Here is a 20,965-nt window from a genome sequence, read left to right on the forward strand (position 1 = left end):
AGATGCTTTAATCAGTTTTGGTATTAACTGCAAGGCGAGATGGAAGCGGTAATGCAGAGGGGAGCATAAATCATTTCAGCCGTGATTTGATTTTTATCAGTCTTTTAAAATAAAAAAATTAAATAAAAAAATAAAGTGTGATTTCTGAAAGGAAGGCACCTCTCTGGAAACACAGGCCTTCGCCTCCATCTCTCTAGGCAGCTCATAGGAACACAGGAAGCTGCTTAATACCTAGTGAAACCCTTGGCACATCTAGCTCAGCATTGCCTGCTCTGACTGGCAGCACCTCTCCAGGATTTCAGACGGGCCTCTCCCAACCCAACCGGCAGATGCCAGGCATTGAATCTGGGAACTTTCTGCATTCAGAGTTTAAGGATTAACAAGAACCGATTCCATACTTTCCAATATTTCTCTGATGAAAATAGGGGTGTCCCATTCAATAACAACAACCACAACAATAGTCATAATAGTTGTAGTAATAATTTTATTACTTATACCCTAGTCATCTGACTGGGTTGCCGCAGCCACTCTGGGCGGCTTCCAACATATATAAAAACATAATAAAGCTTTAAATATTAAAAAAAAAACACTTCCCTGTAAGGGGCTACCTTCAGATGTTTTCTAAAGGTTGTATAGTTACTTAAGTCCTTGGCTCATGGGTCACATACCAGGCAACCCCAAACTGCGGTCCTCCAGATGTTTTGGCCTACAACTCCCATGATCCCTAGCTAACAGGACCAGTGGTCAGGGAAGATGGGAACTGTAGTCCAAAATATCTGGAGGGCCGAAGTTTGGGGATGCCTGCTCTATACCCTCCCAACATTTCTCTGATGAAAATGGAACATTCCAAGGAAAAGTGGGACATTCCAGAAACCAGGACGGCTTCTGTAAATCTGGAACTGTCCATGGAAAACAGGGACACTTGGAGGCATAGCTGCCAAGTTTTCCCTTTTCTTGCGAGGAAGCCTATTCAGCATAAGGGAAAATCCCTTAAAATAAGGGATAACTTGGCAGCTATGCTTGGAAGGTCTGATCCAATTCACATGTAAAGCAAGAATGGAGAAAAGGAATGATGGGCAGAGCAGGAGATGAAAATAAATCTGGTTTACCTTAATCCAGATGGCAGGTGTCAGTGGATTCCATGTGGAGATGTAAGGCGTAAGCGGAATCCACTCCACTCCACTGCATGAGGGCATTACTTGGTACTGGATGCCAAGAGTTCCCTGAGAGCTGAAACTTTTGCAGAGTGCTCAGATCAGAATTCCTGTGCTGGTGGTGTTCACCAACATTAATCTGGATCTAGAGATTGGACACTAGAGGTCAGTAACGGCTTTTGCAAAGAGCAAGGAGAACTAGCAAGCTGTGGTTAAGTGCAAGGAGAGGTTGCAAAGCAGAGATGTGGCGTTACTTACTTTGGTGTTTTGCACGTACATGGGTGTTTGTATGCAGCATCACTCTTGAGGTACCTGGAACCTGGTGGAGGCATAAAGGTGCAGAAGGTTGTATGCAGTGTGCCTGGAAGAACGTTGCAGGGGGTTGGGCTAGATCAGGGGTGTCAAACTCAAATTCATCGGGGGCTGCATCAGCAGTTTGGTCACCCTCAAAGGGCCGGTTGTATCTGTAGGACAATGTGTCCACTCTTTATTATCATAAATTATTGTCACTGCATTCAATTATTACTGTTTTTTGTAATAATGTAAGTAATAACTAGCTCTGAAAGCAGAAACATAGTCAGAATAATGGCAAGTAGATATTCAAATGTACAATTATTGTACAATTTATTGAAAAATGATTTTTGGTAACTGCACTGCGTGGTGGAGGCTCGCTAGGGTTTCATGCAGGACCTTTGCAGAGCTACTAGTACCTGGAGGTGCTGGGGTCCTTCTGCATGCAGGACAGATGTTCTGCCAGTGAGCCACCACCCTTCACCAAAGGGACTGGCTGAGGTTGACTCATTGGAGCTGCTCTCCTGGTTCCAGGGTTTAGGGCCAGAAGTATAAAGCAGCATCCTATGTTTCTGAGGAGTGGGAGAGGGAGAGGGAGAGGGAGAGGGAGAGCGAGGGGGAGGGGAGGAAGGAAGGAAGGAAGGAAGGAAGGAAGGAAGGAAGGAAGGAAGGAAGGAAGGAAGGAAGGAAGGAAGGAAGGAAAGGAAGGAAGGAGGGAGCAGGAGGGAGAGAGGAAGGAAAGAGGTGAGAGAAAGAAGAGTAGGAAAGAAGGAATAAAGAAGGAAAGAAAAAGAAAGAGGGAGAGAAGACAGATAAAGAAGGAAGGAAGGAAGGAGAGGGAAAGAAAGAATAAGAACGAGAGAGAGGAAGAAAGAAAGGGAAGGGGGGGTCGTCGCCTTGATTCAGCACCCGAAAAGAGCGCGAAGGGACCCAGGGGCAAAAAGCATTTCCCCGGCCCCAGCTGTTTGTCAGTGCTTTGTTGGCGCGGCGCTTCAGCAGCAAGGTCCCACTGCTGGGTCCCGCTGGCTGGGGCGCTCGGCGGGCCACATGACGAGGTCTGGCGGGCCGGATTTGGCCCCCGGGCCTTGTGTTTGACACCCGTGGGCTAGATCAAGCATCCCCAAACTTCGGCCCTCCAGATGTTTTGGACTACAATTCCCATCTTCCCCAACCACTGGTCCTGTTAGCTAGGGATCATGGGAGTTGTAGGCCAATACATCTGGAGGGCCGCAGTTTGGGGATGCCTGGGCTGGATGGCCCTTGGTGTACCTTCCAAGTCTACTGCTCTATGATCCTGCAAGCCATTGCATTGAATTCTTCTGTTGCACAACATTAAAACTCACCAGAGCCCTTTCCTTAGTGGACAGAGAATGTTGCATGCAGCCCAAAGTATTGGCAAGCTGTTGCTCACAAGAGCCTTCATTTTGGGAAGAGCAAATGGTATATTCCCAGGTATATTTGTTTTTGGAGGTGGCTTAGTTTCCATCTGCCAACCTAAAATAGTGGGACAGAGCACGGCAAAGGGATCAAGCTGTGTCAGGTGAAATCGATAGGGCTTCTTTGGAGAAAGACTGCCTCTTCCTGCCATTAGGAAGCTTCTCTGTAATGTTTAGCCAAAATCTCCTTCCGTGCCATTTCCACCAAGTGGTCCCAGTTTGCCCTCTGGAGCCACAGAGAACAGATCGCCACTTTCTATGCAACAGGCCATTCGAAATTTGAAGGTGGCTCTCTCATATCTCCCTTTCAACTTCTCCAGGTTAAATAGATAAATAAATGCTAATAAATATTCTCCTGCCCCCCCCCCCCCCGTGTAATGGCATTGGATATATGTGTATATGTGTGCACACACGTGAGTAAGAATCTCATTTGTTAAGTAATTAAAGTTATCTATTTTGACCCAAGTGTTCTCAATGGTGTGTGCATTGCGGAAAGCGGAAGGGAGTTCGTTCTTAACGTGATAAATTTTACAAATGAATGAAAAAGCACCAAATGGGAGGGAGGTGTATTGAGGCAAGGAAACGAGGCTTTAATTTGATCCAGGGCTGAGCCAAAGACCCTGACGACTTAAAAATACTAATTTATATAGCATTTTCCCCTCCAGTGCTCTGAGCCCTCTGCGTTACAATATCTCGCTTTTCCCCACACCACGGCATTTTCCAAGTTTATCTTATGGACTTGACTGCAGTGGAACCCCAAGTTCCTGGGGCAGAGTCCCGGAGATTTGCTGAAGATTCTGGGGAAAGAGGTTTTATCTCAATGACTGCCACATGGCTGTCACCTCTCCTGTGAAACCTCCCATACACTTGAACCGTGGCTGCCTTGTTCTGTCCTTCCGCATCAGCTGGAAGTGCTGGAAGTGGCTATGTGAAAACAGAGTCTTTTCCGTGGTGGCGCCGAGGTTGCCCAAAAGGGCTTCAACTTGCCCCCTTTTTTTGTATGTTTGTCATCGTTGTGCAAAAACAAGTTTGGGGTGGGTATTTGGATGTTTTCCCAGTAGTGATGTATGGAAGTGAGAGCTGGACCATAAAGAAGGCTGATCGCCGAAGAATTGATGCTTTTGAATTATGGTGCTGGAGGAGACTCTTGAGAGTCCCATGGACTGCAAGAAGATCAAACCTAACCATTCTGAAGGAAATCAGCCCTGAGTGCTCACTGGAAGGTCAGATCGTGAAGCTGAGGCTCCAATACTTTGGCCACCTCATGAGAAGAGAAGAATCCTTGGGAAAGACATTGATGTTGGGAAAGATGGAGGGCACTAGGAGAAGGGGACGACAGAGGACGAGATGGTTAGACAGTGTTCTCGAAGCTACGAACATGAGTTTGACCAAACTGCGGGAGGCAGTGGAAGACAGGAGTGCCTGGCGTGCTATGGTCCATGGGGTCACGAAGAGTCGGACACGACTAAACAACAACAACAACAATTTGGATGTTGCAAGTTAGTGATGTTGGTAGCTTCCCAGTAAGAACAGGAAGTGCCAACAGGGCTGGAGGATTTGTGGGCAGGGGAAATGAATTCTCAAAGATATGCAGGAAATATGCTCTTTGACCCAACAAGTTTTGGAAAGTTCTTTCTTGGGGGATATAGATGCAAGGCCGGGTTGGGCAATTTTTTTTCTTTGTTTATGCCTTCCCAAACCTTATGGTTCTCATAAACTCACCCCCAGTGCCCCGTAACCTATAAGAATCACTACTGTATTTGGAATAGCGGTTTGCATGACCCACTAAGGAACATAACAACGCAATAAAACTCCGAATAGTATAACAATAGCGCATTTGTTCAAAATTCACTTAGAACTATTTTGTTCAATTAATCCAACAGAAATGATAACTTTGATACAGTGAGACCAGCTTAGTCACTTACACCCCCAGCTGTCCCTTGCCTCTTAGAGCCCCCTAAGGAATCTCACACTTAATACACTTTAAAAATACACTTGCTTGGGTAAAGGGTGCATGGGGGGGGGTGCAGTGCTACCCACTTTGGCAACCACTGGTTTGACTATTTATAGACTGCCATTCAGAGCAGACCTGGGAGGGCCAAATATTTACCGCCTACACACACACACACACACACACACACACACACACACACACACACACCTACTTTCATCTGTGAATGGTCCGATGTTACAATGAAGTCAGGTGGCTCCTTTTCACTTGCTCATATGCTTTGGAATCAAAGCATGCTGGCAAAGGGAATAATAATAATAATAATAATAATAATAATAATTTTTTATTTATACCCCGCCCATCTGTCTGGGTTTCCCCAGCCACTCTGGGCAGCTTCCAACAGAAAAATAAAACACAGTAATCTATTAAACATTAAAAGCCTCCCTGAACAGGGCTGCCTTCAGATGTCTCCTAAAAGTCTGGTAGTTGTTTTTCTCTTTGACATCTGATGGGAGGGTGTTCCACAGGGCAGGCACCACCACCGAGAAGGCCCTCTGCCTAGTTCCCTGCAACTTGGCTTCTCGCACCTGGCAGGTTGAACTAGGGCCAGAGGACCTGTTATTGCCACTACTCAGTAGACAATCTTGGGCCAAGCAAACAACATTACCTGGTCGGAGGCAGCAGCTGCCCCCTGCCCCCCCCCAAAGATCTCCTAAGCTCCTGAGATATATTTTGGGGAAGAATCCACTCACAGAGATTAAACAGCTGAAATCTGGTTGAGCTCAACCAGCCTTTGGTTATCAGCAGGCCCGCAGGCAGCGGAGAATGAAGCCGGACTAATGATAGATGGCTACCATTTCTGATTCCCTGGCATGTACTTGAAGATTGCATCGGGAGCCGGTCGCTGGCGGAACATGATGAATGTCTCTTTGCTAAGCCGTGCTATGTACTTTCTAGAGCTGGCGAGGCATAGCCAGCCGGTGATCTAGCCAAGCGAGGCCTGTTTGTCCCTGTTGTTGGCGTTGCTTTGTTTTGCGTGAGTGATGGTGCCATATCGACATTCAGTTTTGCTCTTCCTCCTTTCGGCCATGCTGTGCTATGGCACAGGGATGAGGGGCTGGGGTTCGGCGTTGGAGCTACCAGCAAGTTTGGCCCTCCGTATTGCATTGCTCCCACTCCCTCTTGGGGAAAGGAAAACATTATATATCTTGCAGTACTGGATTAAAGCATAAACGGTTGAGGGAGCCTGAAGACTCGAGAGCAAGGGGTTGAAAACAAAACTGAGCCGTTGGGCAGTGGTCAAGAGAAGACTGTCTGTCTGCAGTGTGTGTCGTCTGTCTGTAGGGCCGGCCCTAGCGTTAGGCAGAGTGACAGATGCTGGGGAGGCAAGGAGCAGTGAGGTGGTGCTGGAGAAGAGAACTTTGTCTGCTGAGCAACCCTGCCCTGCTTCCCTTAAGCTAGCCAGCTGCCCACAGGTATGGGGGAAGCAGGGTTGGGGCAAGGCGTTTCGGCGCCTGAGGCAAACCACAAAATGGCACACACACCCCACAGCCAGGGAGGAAGGGTCGAGTGAAGACCTACACTAGGAACAAGAGAGAGGAAATAACAACATACATCAGCAATAAGGGGGTGAGTGACGATCTACATTGGGAGGAAGCAGGGAATCAAACCAGCCTTACCCAATGGTTGAAGTGGGAATCAATAGCCATTGTAGTGAGGAAATGGGCTCAGTCTGAGTCATGCCAGTTGGCTGCAGAGCCCAGGAGACCCCAGAGGTTAGCCCTCATCATTTACTCCCTAGGTGTGGAAGGAGACCAGTAATGTCTCCCGAAACGCAGCCACCCCACCCTTCAAAAGTTGCACCTTTCCTGGATTTTGCAGTGCAGCTCTACTGACAAGTCATGTGTACCAAGATACACTTGCTTGGGTAAAAGGTGCATAAAATGTGTATATCAACACCATCGTTTTGCAAAAGAAATGTGGATTCTGGGCAAACCTGAATGTTAAATTTTGTAGATTTAGAGGAAAGGGCACCAAAATGCTGGCAAATTTTCATGAGGATTTAAAAAGAAAAGAAAAGAAAAGAAAGCCCATGTAGCCCAGACAAGGAGCAGCTCTCCAGGCTCTCCCCCATCACTAGGGTTGAGCCAATCAGGCAGCTTTGGGCTCTCTGAAGTTCTCCTTTTTCCAATCTTAAGCCCAAAACTACCTGATTGGCTCAACCCTAGTGATGGGGGAGAGCCTGGAGAGCTGCTCCTTGCCTGGCCTACATGGGCTGACTCACTATAAAACAGCTACCATATCTTCTTTATAAGGAGAAGGTCCATAGCTGAGTGGTAGAGTGTCTGCCTTGCATGCAAAAGTCCCCAGGTTCAATTCCTGACATCGCCATGTAGGGCTGGGAAAACCACACACACACACACACACACACACACACACACACAGCCTGAAAAGCCTGGGGAGCTGCCTGCCCATGTCAACAATACTGGGCTTGGTGGACCAATGGGCCATGAACGAGTAGACATTGTTAGACCACTCCTCCTGTTATCCTTGGCTGGCAATGATGGGAGTTCAACAGCATCTGGAGGGCCTAAAGCTTCCCACCTTTGATGTATGTGTTATCTGCATCTATGCCTATCAGTTGGTTCGCCTGCAGGCATAAGCAGTGGGCAGGATCTTTGGGCCTGTCCTGTCCTGCCTGCACACAGCACTACCCCGATAGGAAAAACCAGCGCTATGATCTCTGCTCAGCCCTCTTTGGGGACCTGCTTGGATCATTTCTAACCTGTTACGTAAGTTTTATTTGAGCCTTTAGTGTGATTTTGTTTGTAACAAAAATAAAGAATAAACCAGGCTTCTGAAATTGGTTTGATGGCAGCCGATTGCACTTTCCAGTTGTTAAATTCAACAGCCATATGTCTGGAAGTAAATCTCACAGTGATTCTCCGATGCTTACTCCCCAGGTAAGTCTTAGAAATTCAGCACATTAAGATGATGCCAAGGGTTGCTTTTTAATGACTGATTCCCAGGTGTGTGTTTTTTTTAAAAGCATTTAATGGTATGGTTATGAATGCAACATACCAACCACCAAGCCCATGCAGTAAAAATACATGAAATGATGTTCATTGCATGTCTTCACCATATGCGCATTAGCAAAGGTTTCCCATTACATGATATATTTCCCATGTGGCCTTCAAAGCTCAACAAATCATGCCCCTCCGTTTCTGGTGCTACCTGCTCTCTAACTGATGGATGGAAGACACACATATGAAAAATCTAGATTAATTTGCAAAGGTGTGCATGCATTTAAATTGCTCATTCCCTCCTTCTTTTCAAAACAGTATTATGTGCATGTGAATTATGATATTTTTTGCATTTATAATGACATGGATTAACAGATGGCAGGAGCTTCTTTTGAATCAACGTGATCATAAAAATATCTCCTTAATAGCTCAATTTGTTTCAGGTAGGAGGCAAGAGAGAGAGAGAGAGGAAAGAAATGAAAAATGTTTTTCTCAATAACATATCCACATCCTGACTCAGCTGATGCCATACATAGTGCTATGAGTTTGCAGGTGAGTCTGGCTGGTGCCCCTTCCACACCTGTGATCTTGCGTACAAGTGGGGCTTACAGAGCACAAGAGCAAGCTTAGCAAACCAGTTCCTTTGTCTAGATCAGGCATCCCCAAACTTCGGCCCTCCAGATGTTCTGGACTACAATTCCCATATTCCCCGACCACTGGTCCTGTTAGCTAGGGATCATGGGAGTTGTAGGCCAAAACATCTGGAGGGCCACAGTTCGGGGATGCCTGGTCCAGATAATGGCTTTGGCTGGCTAGTTAAGTACCATGATCAGCGTAACCGAAAAAGTTGCTCTGTGCCATAGGAAAAAAATGAATGGGCTCTCCCTCCCAGAGAGTTGTTGCTAGGTAGGGAAACAATAGCAGAGGAAGCGTGTGAGGGCTGGGCTGGAAGTGCGAGACACAGAGGGCTCAGCTACATTCGTAAAGATAAAGCGCTTTATATGCATTATAATATTGTGACACCAGATGGTGCTGTGGAATCCCGTCTTTCGCCAACGGGATTTCCCCGTATGAAATTTACAACACATTTAACTGAATCGCTTTTTTTTTTTGAGGTGTCTGGGTTAAGCCAGAGACATGTTTTGCTGTGTGTTGGATCTAAAACTGACTCATAAAGAAGTAAGACCTTTGGGGGGTGTGAATGCAGAAGAAGAAGAAGAGTTTGGATTTGATATCCCGCTTTATCACTACCCAAAGGAGTCTCAAAGTGGCTAACAATCTCCTTTCCCTTCCTCCCCCACAACAAACACTCTGTGAGGTGAGTGAGGCTGAGAGACTTCAGAGAAGTGTGACTAGCCCAAGGTCACCCAGCAGCTGCATGTGGAGGAGCGGAGACGCGAACCCGGCTCCCCAGATTACGAGTCTACCGCTCTTAACCACTACACCACACTGGCTGCAGTGAGGCTCTCCATCTTATGCTTGGGTTGACTATACGTATAAGGAAAAATCTGTACCCACTGCTATGCGGGACACCTTCGGAAGCAGAAAGACTACACTAATCGAGGGGAATCCCTAAGATGGTTGGACGGTGCCTTGTACACCTCTTTCTGACAACCCCTGTAGCCAATCTGGCGCCCATCGTATTGCTCTGCTTTCCTTTGGATGATCCTAAGAGGCGGGTCTTGTCACCTGGGCAGCCTAGAACCTCCATACACACTGCCCAGGCTTGTGTCCTGGAAACAATGCAGGAGGCAGCAGATGCAAGTTACTAGTCTCTGCAGCCACAGCAGGCGCTGTGATTCTCCAGCTTTTTTACTTCACCTCCAGTGGCACACTCCGTTGCCTCTCGAGACAGATGGATGCCAACAACATATCCTAAAGACACCACTGACCTACATTCCCAGGAAACTGAGTCCTGGATAAGTGCTTGGAACCCCCAGGGTCTCTCACCACTCTGAGATTGGGGTGTTGTCTCCCAAGTGGACCACCTTGTTTTTCTGTGTACACATAATTCCCCAGCCCCATCCATTTCTGCGCATGGTTCCCCAGGTGCGTGACCATGCACACAGAGCATTGGATGCTCACTTTTACACGTTGCCAAGAAAAGAAAAGGCTGCAGTTTTGTTTAACTGATCAATAGGCGTGGCTGCAAATTTAGAAATGATTACTGTAATTTTAATAGTGAGGCAATACAGCTCCCCATAGTGGAGATGGCTGTGGCCTGTGCGCCTGCTTAATGAATGTCCACTTACTGTTGCTGGACAACATCAGGGCCCCTGCTTGCTCTCCCTTCTTATGGTTCTTGACTGCTAAACCTGACTTGGACCAGATTCAGTTGAATTGCCTCCACTGAAATGTGGAATGGCCGTAGCTCAGTGGGAAAGGTTTGCAAGCAGAAGGTTCCTGGTCCAATTCCCAGCATCTCCAGGTAGGGCTGGGAGAGACAACCTTGTCTGAAATCCCAGAGAGTCGCTGCCAGCAAGTGTCAACAATAGTGAGCTGGGTGGGCCAAAGACCTGACTCTGCACAAGGCAGCTTCCTGTGGTCCCATGAATGAAGCAAAAGTATGGTGATTTAGCCACACCTCACTCGATAATTTCCACCTTGAACACTGTTGCACGATGGGATTATCTTGGCCCTTCGGTAGATTATTTTAAAACAGGCCAGGCGCGAAGCTAATCAATTTTCTTACTGACACAAATCTCCTTTCCTTATCTGTGTTTACAGGCAGTAATCCCATATTTACATAGAAAATGCTGTCATGCTAACCAGCTATCCCATAATATAATAGCTAGGCTTCAGGGATCAGAGCAGGATGATAGGAACTGCTGAACATTCAAATGCTTTGCCTCGTACACAGCCCCAATATCTACAGCGTTAGCACTCTGGGAGAAAAATAAGCAGAGGTGCTCGTATGCAGTGGGTGGAGGGTGGGTGCTGGGGAATGGGAAGAGAAACATCCAAAAGGAAATGCTCATTAAATGTATCACAAAGCAATGTTCTAATCAGAAGTTTCGAAATGCAGTAAGTTGCCTTATGCGGAGTTAGAGCAGGGGGGAGCCTCTCCCAGCCCTGACTGGAGGTGCCATTGTGGATTGAATTTGGGACATTCTGCTTGCAGATGCTTTACCACTGAGCTACGTGCCCATTCTCCAGCAAAATACAGGAGAGTGGCGGCTGATTCATCCCAGAGAGAGAGAGAGAGAGAGAGAAAGAGAGTTAGTTTTATGGGTTTGGCAGGGTTATTCTGAAGGATGCTCTGCAACCCTTCCAATTCTTGATAAGTAAAGGTAAAAAAAGAAGATAAAGCTAAAGGACCCCTGGATGGTTAAGTCCACTCAAATTTGACTATGGGGTACGGCACTTATCTACACTTACAGGCTGAGGGAGCCAGCGTTTGTCTGCAGACAGATTTCCGGGTCATGTGGCCAGCAGGACTAAACCGCTTCTGGCGCAACGGAAACACCGTGACGGAAACCAGAGCGCACGGAAACGTGGATTCAAACTGCTGACCTTACTTGGCACCACAGTGCCACCCACGTCCCACTGACAACTCATTCTTGATACTTGCATCCAGCGAGGGTTAGAATCTAGTAGAGGAAGTTGCTGAACCAGTCAGGTAAGTTTCTTCAGAAGAGAATGACCTTAGTTGGCCACTTTAAGTGCCCTGGTCAGCAACTCAGAGATGAGCTATGTGGCAATAACTGCAGCTAAGTGATGGAGAACGAAAGGCCCAAGGAGGCCTGAGCTAGAGAGGGCTGTGTGTGAGAAAGGAAAAAGCTGAATGCTAAAAGCTGCAGGCAGAATGTGGCCACCAGACTGGTGACTGGGAGCAGCCGCCGGAACCATATAACTCCAGTCCTAAAGGATACACATTGGCTCCTAGTATGTTTCTGAACACAATTCAAAGTGTTGGTGCCAGGGCCGTCTTAAGGAGCCCTGGCGTCGTGGTGCAGCGGATCCCTCCGGTGCCCCCCCGCCCCGTTTCCCAGCGTGGTGGGCGGGCTCAGCGTGCAGCGTGGCTGCCGCGTGGTGGGCAAGCAGGCGCAGCATGGCTGCCAGGCGCTGCTGCGTGGCAGGCGGGCGGGCTCAGCGCGCAGCGTGGCTGCCGGGTGCTGCTGCGTGGTGGGCGGGCGGGCGCAGCACGGCTGCCGGGCACTGCTGCGTGGCGGGTGGGCTTAGCGCGTAGCGCGGCTGCCGGGCACAGCTGCACAGCGCCCCCCCCTGGCGGGAGGGCGCCCTGGCACCCTGCGCCACCCAGCCTGGCCGTAGGGCCGGCCCTGGTTGGTGCTGAACTTTAAAGCCCTAAACGGCCTCGGCCCAGTATACCTGAAGGAGCATCTCCACCCCTATCGTTCAGCCTGGACACTGAGAGCCAGCGCCAAGGGCCTTCCCTCACTGCGAGAAGTGAAGTCACAGGGAACCAACCAGGCAGAGGGCCTTCTCAGCAGTGGCACCTGTCCAATGAAACACCCAATCAGATGTCAAGGAGAGAAACAACTATGGTGCAACCTACACGCATATAAAAAACACTGTGAAAATGCTTTTTAAAAAATGTTTTGAAAAATACATTGAATTTTGCATAAGACATTTAAAATGTTTTATTTGCAACTGTGTAGCTGAGTCCTATGGGACACAGGTGGCGCTGTGGGTTAAACCACAGAGCCTAGGGCCTGCCGATCAGAAGGTTGGCGGTTTGAATCCCTGCGACGGGGTGAGCTCCTGTTGCTCGGTCCCAGCTCCTGCCAACCTAGCAGTTCAAAAGCATGTCAAAGTGCAAGTAGATAAATAGGTACCGCTCCGGCGGGTAGGTAAACGGTGTTTCTGTGCGCTGCTCTGGTTCGCCAGAAGCGGCTTTGTCATGCTGGCCACATGACCTGGAAGCTGTACGCCGGCTCCCTTGGCCAATAACGCGAGATGAGCGCCGCAACCCCAGAGTCGGTCACGACTGGACCTAATGGTCAGGGGTCCCTTTACCTTTTTAGCTGAGTCCTATATGACTTTTAGAGGACATCTGAAAGCAGCCCTGTTTCAGGAAGCTTTTAACACTTGATGTTTCATTATGTTTTTGAAAATATACTGTTGGAAGCCACCCAGAGTAGCTGGGGTGACCCAGTCAAATAGGTGGGGTACCAGAAAAAGCATTATTATATTATTAGACTATTAGACATGTCTTTCTCTGTGCTGGATCCCAAGCTATGACCAAATGGAGGAACAGGATCTTTTGGGCTGCTAATGCTGCAAGCCCCTCCAATCTTATGCTCAGGTTGTACAAACATGCAAATTAAACTACAATATCCTATAGGCTCCAGGCCTTCATTCCAAGGACACCGAACGCTGGTAAGCACTGGAGTTTCTCACAGCTTGGAGATCAGGGTGGCTTCAACAATGCCTTAAATATGCCCCACTCTCCCCTTCTCTCTCTAGCTATATATATATATATGCAGTGACTGTTCTTTTTTTTAAAAAATGTATCTGATTGATTCACAACCTCATTGTTGTACTCTCGGTGAGAAAAATAGTAATAAAAAAAGCCACCATCCACAACATACTTTGAGGGTGATGAATGGACTGTCGCTGGCTGACAAAGAGACAAGACAAGCCATTTCATACCCCACTGAGTCCTTGCAGTGGGCCTTATGCTTTCTCTTTTTGCAGAGCCTGCCACAGTAATGGGGTGTATCCCTTATGAGCAGAAAGCTGTACAACTGAGCAGGGAGAAATCTGTAGCAAAGGAGGGTTTCTGCACATTCTGCTCTTCTTTTCCGCCTGGCACCTGTGCTTAGGCAACCTTCGGGTATGCTGCTCTTTTTCATTGAACATTCATTGCCATCAGCAGGGTGTGTGTGTGTTTTTTTTAAAAAGGTATGTTTATTAAGTTTAGTAAACAATAACATACAACAATAAAGAAACAGGCATCTACAGAAAGCAGTTTGGCTGCCTGAAGGAGCATACACACGAGCTAAGATTAAAAAGGAGTGCGCATAAGAAGTGGATGGTGGGGGAAATCGCCAAGGAAGGATATAAATGAGTTGCCAAAAGTAACATGCAGAAGATCAGGCAGACTAAAGTTCAGAATCAGCTCAGGCTACCAAGAGGAAGAGAAGACTCTTGGGCTTGCTGATCAGAAGGTCAGCGGTTCGAATCTGTGCGACGGGGTGAGTTCCCGTTGCTCTGTTCCAGCTCCTGACAAGCTAGCAGTTCCAAAGCATACCAAGTAGATAAATAGGTACCGCTGCGGTGGGAAGGTAAACAGCATTTCCGTGTGCAGCGCATTGATGGCATCTTGACTTCCTTGTGTCTATGGTGATACACTCAAATGTCAGTTCTGAGCTGCGGTGGGGGAAATGGCCCACAACTGTCTCGTCACCCCACACATCTAAAGGGGAGCCTAAAGGCGACCAACGCTGCTGGGAACCTTAGGAAGGGCTAGTGCTCTTGCACTCACGGGCATCTGCCTTCTAGCCTTGGAAACCTGACAGTTGGGAGAAGCCGTTGGTGGCAAACTGGCGTTGGTGGAGCCAGTGTGGTGTAGTGGTTAAGAGCAGTGTACTCGTAATCTGGGGAACCGGGTTCGCGTCTCCGCTCCTCCACATGCACCTTGGGCTAGTCACGCTTCTCTGAAGTCTCTCAGCCCCACTCAGCTCACAGAGTGTTTGTTGTGGGAGAGGAAGGGAAAGGAGAATGTTAGCCGCTTTGAGACTCCTTCAGGTAGTGATAAAGCGGGATATCAAATCCAAACTCCTCCTCCTTCTCCTTCTCCTCCTCCTCCTCCTCCTCCTGAAGCTGGATGATAAGCTCCAGGACTCTGTCCTTGGCTGACATGAGCAGGGAGCTGTCAGTTTGCAGAGGTGATGATCACCAGTTATCTGATGGCCTAGAGCAGGCATCCCCAAACTGCGGCCCTCCAGATGTTTTGGCCTACAACTCCCATGATCCCTAGCTAACAGGACCAGTGGTCAGGGATGATGGGAATTGTAGTCCAAAACATCTTGGGGGGGCAAAGTTTGGCGATGCCTGGCCTAGAGCTCTCTGTTGAAACCCTACCAGGAGTGTTGTGGTCCTGTACTGGGCCTTCCCTGGAGGTTATCTACTGTTCTTTGGCCTCTGAGCATCATTGGTCATCCCACAAGTTGGTGAGTCTTGATTGACAACAATGGCCTTTAATGCCACTAGAGATTCAGCGAGTACCTTCTGTTGCAACATTTAAACCTCTGCCCCAAACTTAATCGCCAGGCTGATGTGGACAATTAAGAAGGCACCTTTCGGCAATCGTTAATTGGCGTCTGTTTTAAACCTCTTATTGCAAGGTGTTAATGGTTTTATCAAACTGCTTTGATGTATTTTTCCCCCTCTTCTACAACGGTATACAAATATTATAAATAAATAAAACAAATATAAGTCCCATCTCCTGCCGGCTGCTGCTGTTGCTTATGTGGCCTCCTCCTTGTCATCCTTCACAGGGACAACTCAGCGAATCCCCCGGTATAGTCCTTGCAGCATCTCTATTGCATGTTTCCAGTTAACCCGTTTATTGTCCTGACCTTGCAGCTGCTGCTGCTGCGGCTGCTGTTTCATACAAGCCCTGCAAGTTCTGTGCTTCATTTCCAATGCCTCTTCAGTCTTGGGCATGGATCATGCCCCTCCCTGTATGTCCTATGCCACGGGTCAGCAAACGTTTTCAACAGAGGGCCATTCCACTGTCCCTCAGACCTTGTGGGGGGCCGGACTATATTTTGAGAAAAAGAAATGAACAAATTCCTATGCCCCACAAATAACCCAGAGGTGCATTTTAAATAAAAGCACACATCATGTATTTACATTCAATTATAAAGAATAAACATATACTCGAGGAATTAAGTCAAAAACTTTTATTTTTACTTTTATTATACATACATATTTTTATTTTACTCTTTAGTTTTCATTTTATTATATTTACTTTTTACGGGTTTTTTTTTAAAAAATTTTTCTTTTCTGGTTTTTTTTGGGGGTATTCAAGTTTATTTAGTGGAGGAAAAAGATGCCTATTTTGTATAATGTATCTTATCTTATATATATTTTGCAGTTAAAAACAAGCAATAAAAAGGATTTTTTAAAAAAAGTGTGGTGAGGACTGTTTCTAGCCAGATCCCCCATCTTGATAGCCACATAAACTGAGGCAAAAGGGCTGCCTTGAGCCTACTGGACAGTTCATGAGTTCAGATTGTCGACAGCTCAGTAGAGGGTCTCTGCGTTGCTGCTCCACGGTCGCTTGATCTTCTCAATGTTCTTTAGGATCGTGTCGTGCAGAGTCACATATTGATTTCTGAGCTCCGAAATGATGAACCGTAGGCTGATATATTCCTTTTCCTCCATCTCAGTCAACGTGCGACGGTAATCCTCCACATGGGGATATTTAGCTATTTTAGAAACCAGCTTTGCCCTTGTGGTGTAGTATCTAGAGATCTGGTCCAAGTAGGAAGCTGCTTCACTCTCCACAGTTCAGAGCTCAGCCACAGTCGCTTCCTGAATAGAAACGCCAAAGTTGTTGCCGTCCTCTGTCCTGGGAATCAGCAGCTGCACCCACATTTTGACGGTGTTGCATTTCTCAATTAGCAGCCGGATCCTTGGAAAGGCCCTTTGCCCCCAGATGTTTAGATGCCGTGGTCCCCTTAATCCTCTCCCGATGACTCCAAGCCCCCAAAACCACGAGGGGATCTTGGTCCACAGGCACGACTCTCAGGAGCCTGCAGAAGTCCAGGGCGCTGAAGAAACCTTGGCGCCTTGGGCATGCCGAGCTGAGAGTCCTGCCTGGGAAGCAAGATCCCCTTCGTGGTTTGGAGGCATCGGGAGAGGATGAAGGGGACCATGGCATCTCGGGGGACTGCCTCTTGGGGGGCTCGCTGGCTTTGCCTCACACCCTCGGCAGGCGGCTCTTAAGCCATAGAATAAGAGGCAACAGGATTCTCCGCTGCCTGACTGAGGACACAGGAGGCACCGTGCTGGGGGCCGGCGCTGGCAGTTCTGCCTCTGGTGTGGTTCCTGGCTGAGGGATGGGCCTTCGGATGTTTTGTATCTGACGGCTCAGGTCCATCCTCTCAGCCAGGACCTTCCTGGGCAGGCGGCCGGTTTTTGGTGGGTACCGAGGCTGGGGGGCGGCTGCCTTGTTGGCCCACTGTCTCTCTTTGAATCTGGCCAGCCCCTCCTTGCCCGGGCCCATCTGGGAGGCGTCTGGCTTTGTGCTGGGGCCTGGCATTGGTGGTTCTGCCTCGGGCTCCTCTGGGTCCCCGCTCGGGGCAGTAGGGGGTGCAGCGGCCGCAAAGCAGGAAGACAGGAAGCCGGCCATGCCCCTTCTCCAGCCCCTTGGCCAGGGCCCGGTGCAGGTCCTGCGTGGCTTCTTCGTGCTCGAGCGACGCCACCAGCGGTTGGGACAGTCCTGGGGTCTTGCTGGGCAGCACAGCAGGCTGGCACACCACCTCAGCAGGCTGGCACGCACTCTGGTATAGCTTGGCTGGGCCGAGGGCCCAGCAGGGCATCTCCAGCTGCGCCTGGCACATGAAGATGGATAGAACCAGGACTGGCGGGTGGGTGGGCGGGTGGTTGCCAGCGGCTTCAGGGCTTCCAGCTCCTGGGATGGTTCCAGTGGGTGGGCCGGGTCACTGTTTTGTTTGCTTGTGAGGTTCCTGGAGGGGGTCAGGTGGGAGAGGCAGAAAGGCAAAGGAAGGAGGTCAGAACAGGCCTTCGTTCACTTTGTCTTGTTTGTCACCAGCAACAGAATAAGACTGTTAAGGTCTCAAATATAGATGAATACTGATACATGAGTTTTGGGACACGGGTGGCGCTGTGGGTTAAACCACAGAGCCTGGGGCTTGCCGATCAGAAGGTCGGCGGTTCGAATCCCCGTGATGGAGTGAGCTCCCCTTGCTCGGTCCCAGCTCCTGCCAACCTAGCAGTTCGAAAGCACGTCAAAGTGCAAGTAGATAAATAGGTACCGCTACAGCGGGAAGGTAAACGGCGTTTCCGTGTGCTGCTCTGGTTCACCAGAAGCAGCTTAGTCATGCTGGCCACATGACCTGGAAGCTGTACGCCGGCTCCCTCGGCCAATAATGTGAGATGAGCATCCCGACCCCAGAGTCTTCTGCGACGGAACTGACGGGTTTCCTTTACCCTTTACCTTACTCATAAATGCACACCTATCTAATTATATGAACCATGTGTCCGAAATAGTATGGGAGAGCAATCCTGAAGCCATTTTGACTCTCCCAATGACCTCCAATATTCCCCTGCAGGAAGGGAGGCAGATGGGGGAAGCCTTCCCATTCTCTTTTTGCTTGCAAATCCTGTCTTAAGGGTTAGGGTGAGCCTGTGACCTGGACTCAGGAACTAGAGTATTGACCATCACAAAAGAATGGCCAGGCTGCCCAGGCAATGCAGTCAGTGACCATTATTAGGTATCCTGGTAGGCAGGCAGTATGTATGATGTTTGGGGTGGAGGTCTTGGACTACAGGGTAGGCAATTTCAAAAGTCTATATAAGGGCTTGCGCACCATTGTTCAGGGTTCTCCTTCCTCCTGCGTGTGGGGAACAGGGACCCTGTTGCAGAAGCTGCTTTGCTTCTCAATATTCTCTGGTATCCTCTGTTGTTTTCCCCTACCGACAGAGAACCTACAAAAGGACTCTATACGGCAGGGGTCAGCAAACCTTTTCAGCAGGGGGCCAGTCCACTGTCCCTCAGACCTTGTGGAGGGCTGGACTATTTTTTTTGGGGGGGGGGAGAATGAAATCCTATGCCCCACAAATAACCACAAAGATGCATTTTAAATAAAAGCACACATTCTACTCATTTTAAAACACCAGGCAGGCCCCACAAATAATCCAGAGATGCATTTTAAATAAAAGGGCACATTCTATTCATGTAAAAACATGCTGATTCCCAGACCGTCCGCGGGCCAGATTTAGAAGGTGATTGGGCCGGATCCGGCCCCCGGGCCTTAGTTTGCTTACTTATGGGTATAAGGGATCTAGAATATCCCATAAGTCTTATTAGAACAACAAGAAGAACATTGTGAAAGAAAACAAAAAGAAATTAACCAGAAAGGACCCTTGCCCAGAGGGACAAAAGTGCAAAGATAATAAAATGTTTTTATCAGTTGGCATTAGGCTGAAAGCCTTGGCATCCTTCTAATTCTCAGAATAGCCAGGCCAGCTTCCTGGTGAGGTAATGGGAACTTAGATAACTGAGCTGGTAGAGCACGAGGCTCTTAATCTCAGGGTCATGGGTTTGAGTCCCACGTTGGGCAAAAGGTTCCTGCATTGCAGGGGGTTGGACTGGATGACCCTTGGGGTCCTTTCCCACTCTGTTCTATTATTCTGTTCCATGAGAGAAACAGAGCGATGCTTGATTTCTCTTTGACTCCAAGGCTGTGGCTTGGCGAAGCAAGGCCCTTTGGAGATGTTAATGCTGTGAAGCCCTCCATCGTAGCCTCAGCTTGTATATATGTGTGAATAAACCATATATCTGTGGTGTTTTAATGTGCCTCATTTCCAGAAGCAAACATAGGCCCTGTGCCTGGAACCCCTGGAAAATTGATCCACTCAGTGCAACAGCAATGAGTCACAGGGGGTAGATAGGTTTGCTACATCTCCGAGAATTCTGCAGGCGGCAGTAGCGTCTGGGTGGAAATTGGGGAAATTCCTGGGAAAAGCCAGACGTATGGCTGCTCATGTTGGCAATGCCGTTTTTGCCGTTTCCCCCTAAAACGGCATTTTTAAAAAGCGGTTTTGCCCCAAAAGCTCTGTCTGAATTTTCACTGTTTGAAATATAGGAGCCCTAGGTGTAGAGAGTGTGTGTATGACCTTAAGAGTCCTTAGCTTATGTTGTTAGTTGCTATTTTGTTAACATTGTTAAACATTGTTTTATGGGTTGCTGTGGCTCAGTTTGTTAAATGGAGGCTCAGAGACCCCCTTCAGACTCCCCTGACCGTCAGAGTCCCCCTGTTTTTCGTGTGTTATGTTTAGATAGGCATATCCCTGTGTCTCCCCCCACCCTGCACCGACCCATTACCTATCCCAGTCTCCTATTCTGGCCTCCCGTACCCCACCCAGGCAAGGCTTGACCTATCCCTGACTCGTATTCGGTCCCACCCCCCACCCCACCCAGGGAAGGGCTTAGCTATCCCTGCCCCCTCTTTTGGTCGCCCCATCCCACCCAGGCAAGGTCTTACCCATCCCTGCCCATGCAGTCCGTCTCCTTGGGCGGGCTTGGTCCTGGGGCGGTCTCGGTCTCGGGCAGCACTTTGACCTGTGGAGAGGCATAAAGAAGTTCTAAATTAAGGGGAAGTGGGGGAAAAATGGGGAAACATAATAAAATTGGGATCAATCATATGTATTTGTGTAATTTTAGTAGGGGGTGTGTTAGGTATAGAGGGTATTGGGGAAGTTGTGGTGGTTAGAGTTATGTGTGATGGTGGGGATGTTGGGGGGGTTGACATGATAGGAGATGGGAGTTGTGTATGGGGGGGGGGAAATGTGGACTGTGTAAAGTTATGGAGGGTGTGTCCGATATGTGTCATCTTACCTCGACAGTCAATGCGGTCTCCCTGGGCGGTCTCCCTGGGCTCCCTGGCTCCTGGGGCGGGTTGGCTCCACAGGTGCAGCGTATCCTTGCTCTGTGAAGAAAACAACAGCCAGGCTGAAGTTTTAAGATATTTTAAAAACCTTTTCCCCAAACCAGGACTTTAATTGATTGTCGGTTTTCAGGCCTCCATACACTAGCATCCAGAACGCTTTGTTGTTTTTGCTTTGAATGGAGTCGAGTAATTGTAACCATTTTTGAGTAGCATATTTTTTGGGGTTTTCCGGCCAGAGTATGGTGAAATTTTTCTTTTTTCATCTAAATAGGAGAATTCTAATTCAGTACGATTAGTTTTGAAGGCTTGGCACAATTTTCTTTTAAGTTGAAAGCATTCATCATCAAACCAAGGGCTAGCGCTGTATTTAGGTACCCAGATTTTAGGTGGAGTGTTAAGCTCTGCGAAGATTTGAAAAATTTCATTATAGATTTTCAAAATGTTCCTATGGGGATTAGTGTTCTTTAAATTTAATAGCACCTGTTTTCTCAAGTTAGCTGTA

Source organism: Zootoca vivipara, chromosome 17 (genome assembly GCF_963506605.1).
Source record: "Zootoca vivipara chromosome 17, rZooViv1.1, whole genome shotgun sequence".
Classification (NCBI taxonomy): Eukaryota; Metazoa; Chordata; class Lepidosauria; order Squamata; family Lacertidae; genus Zootoca; species Zootoca vivipara.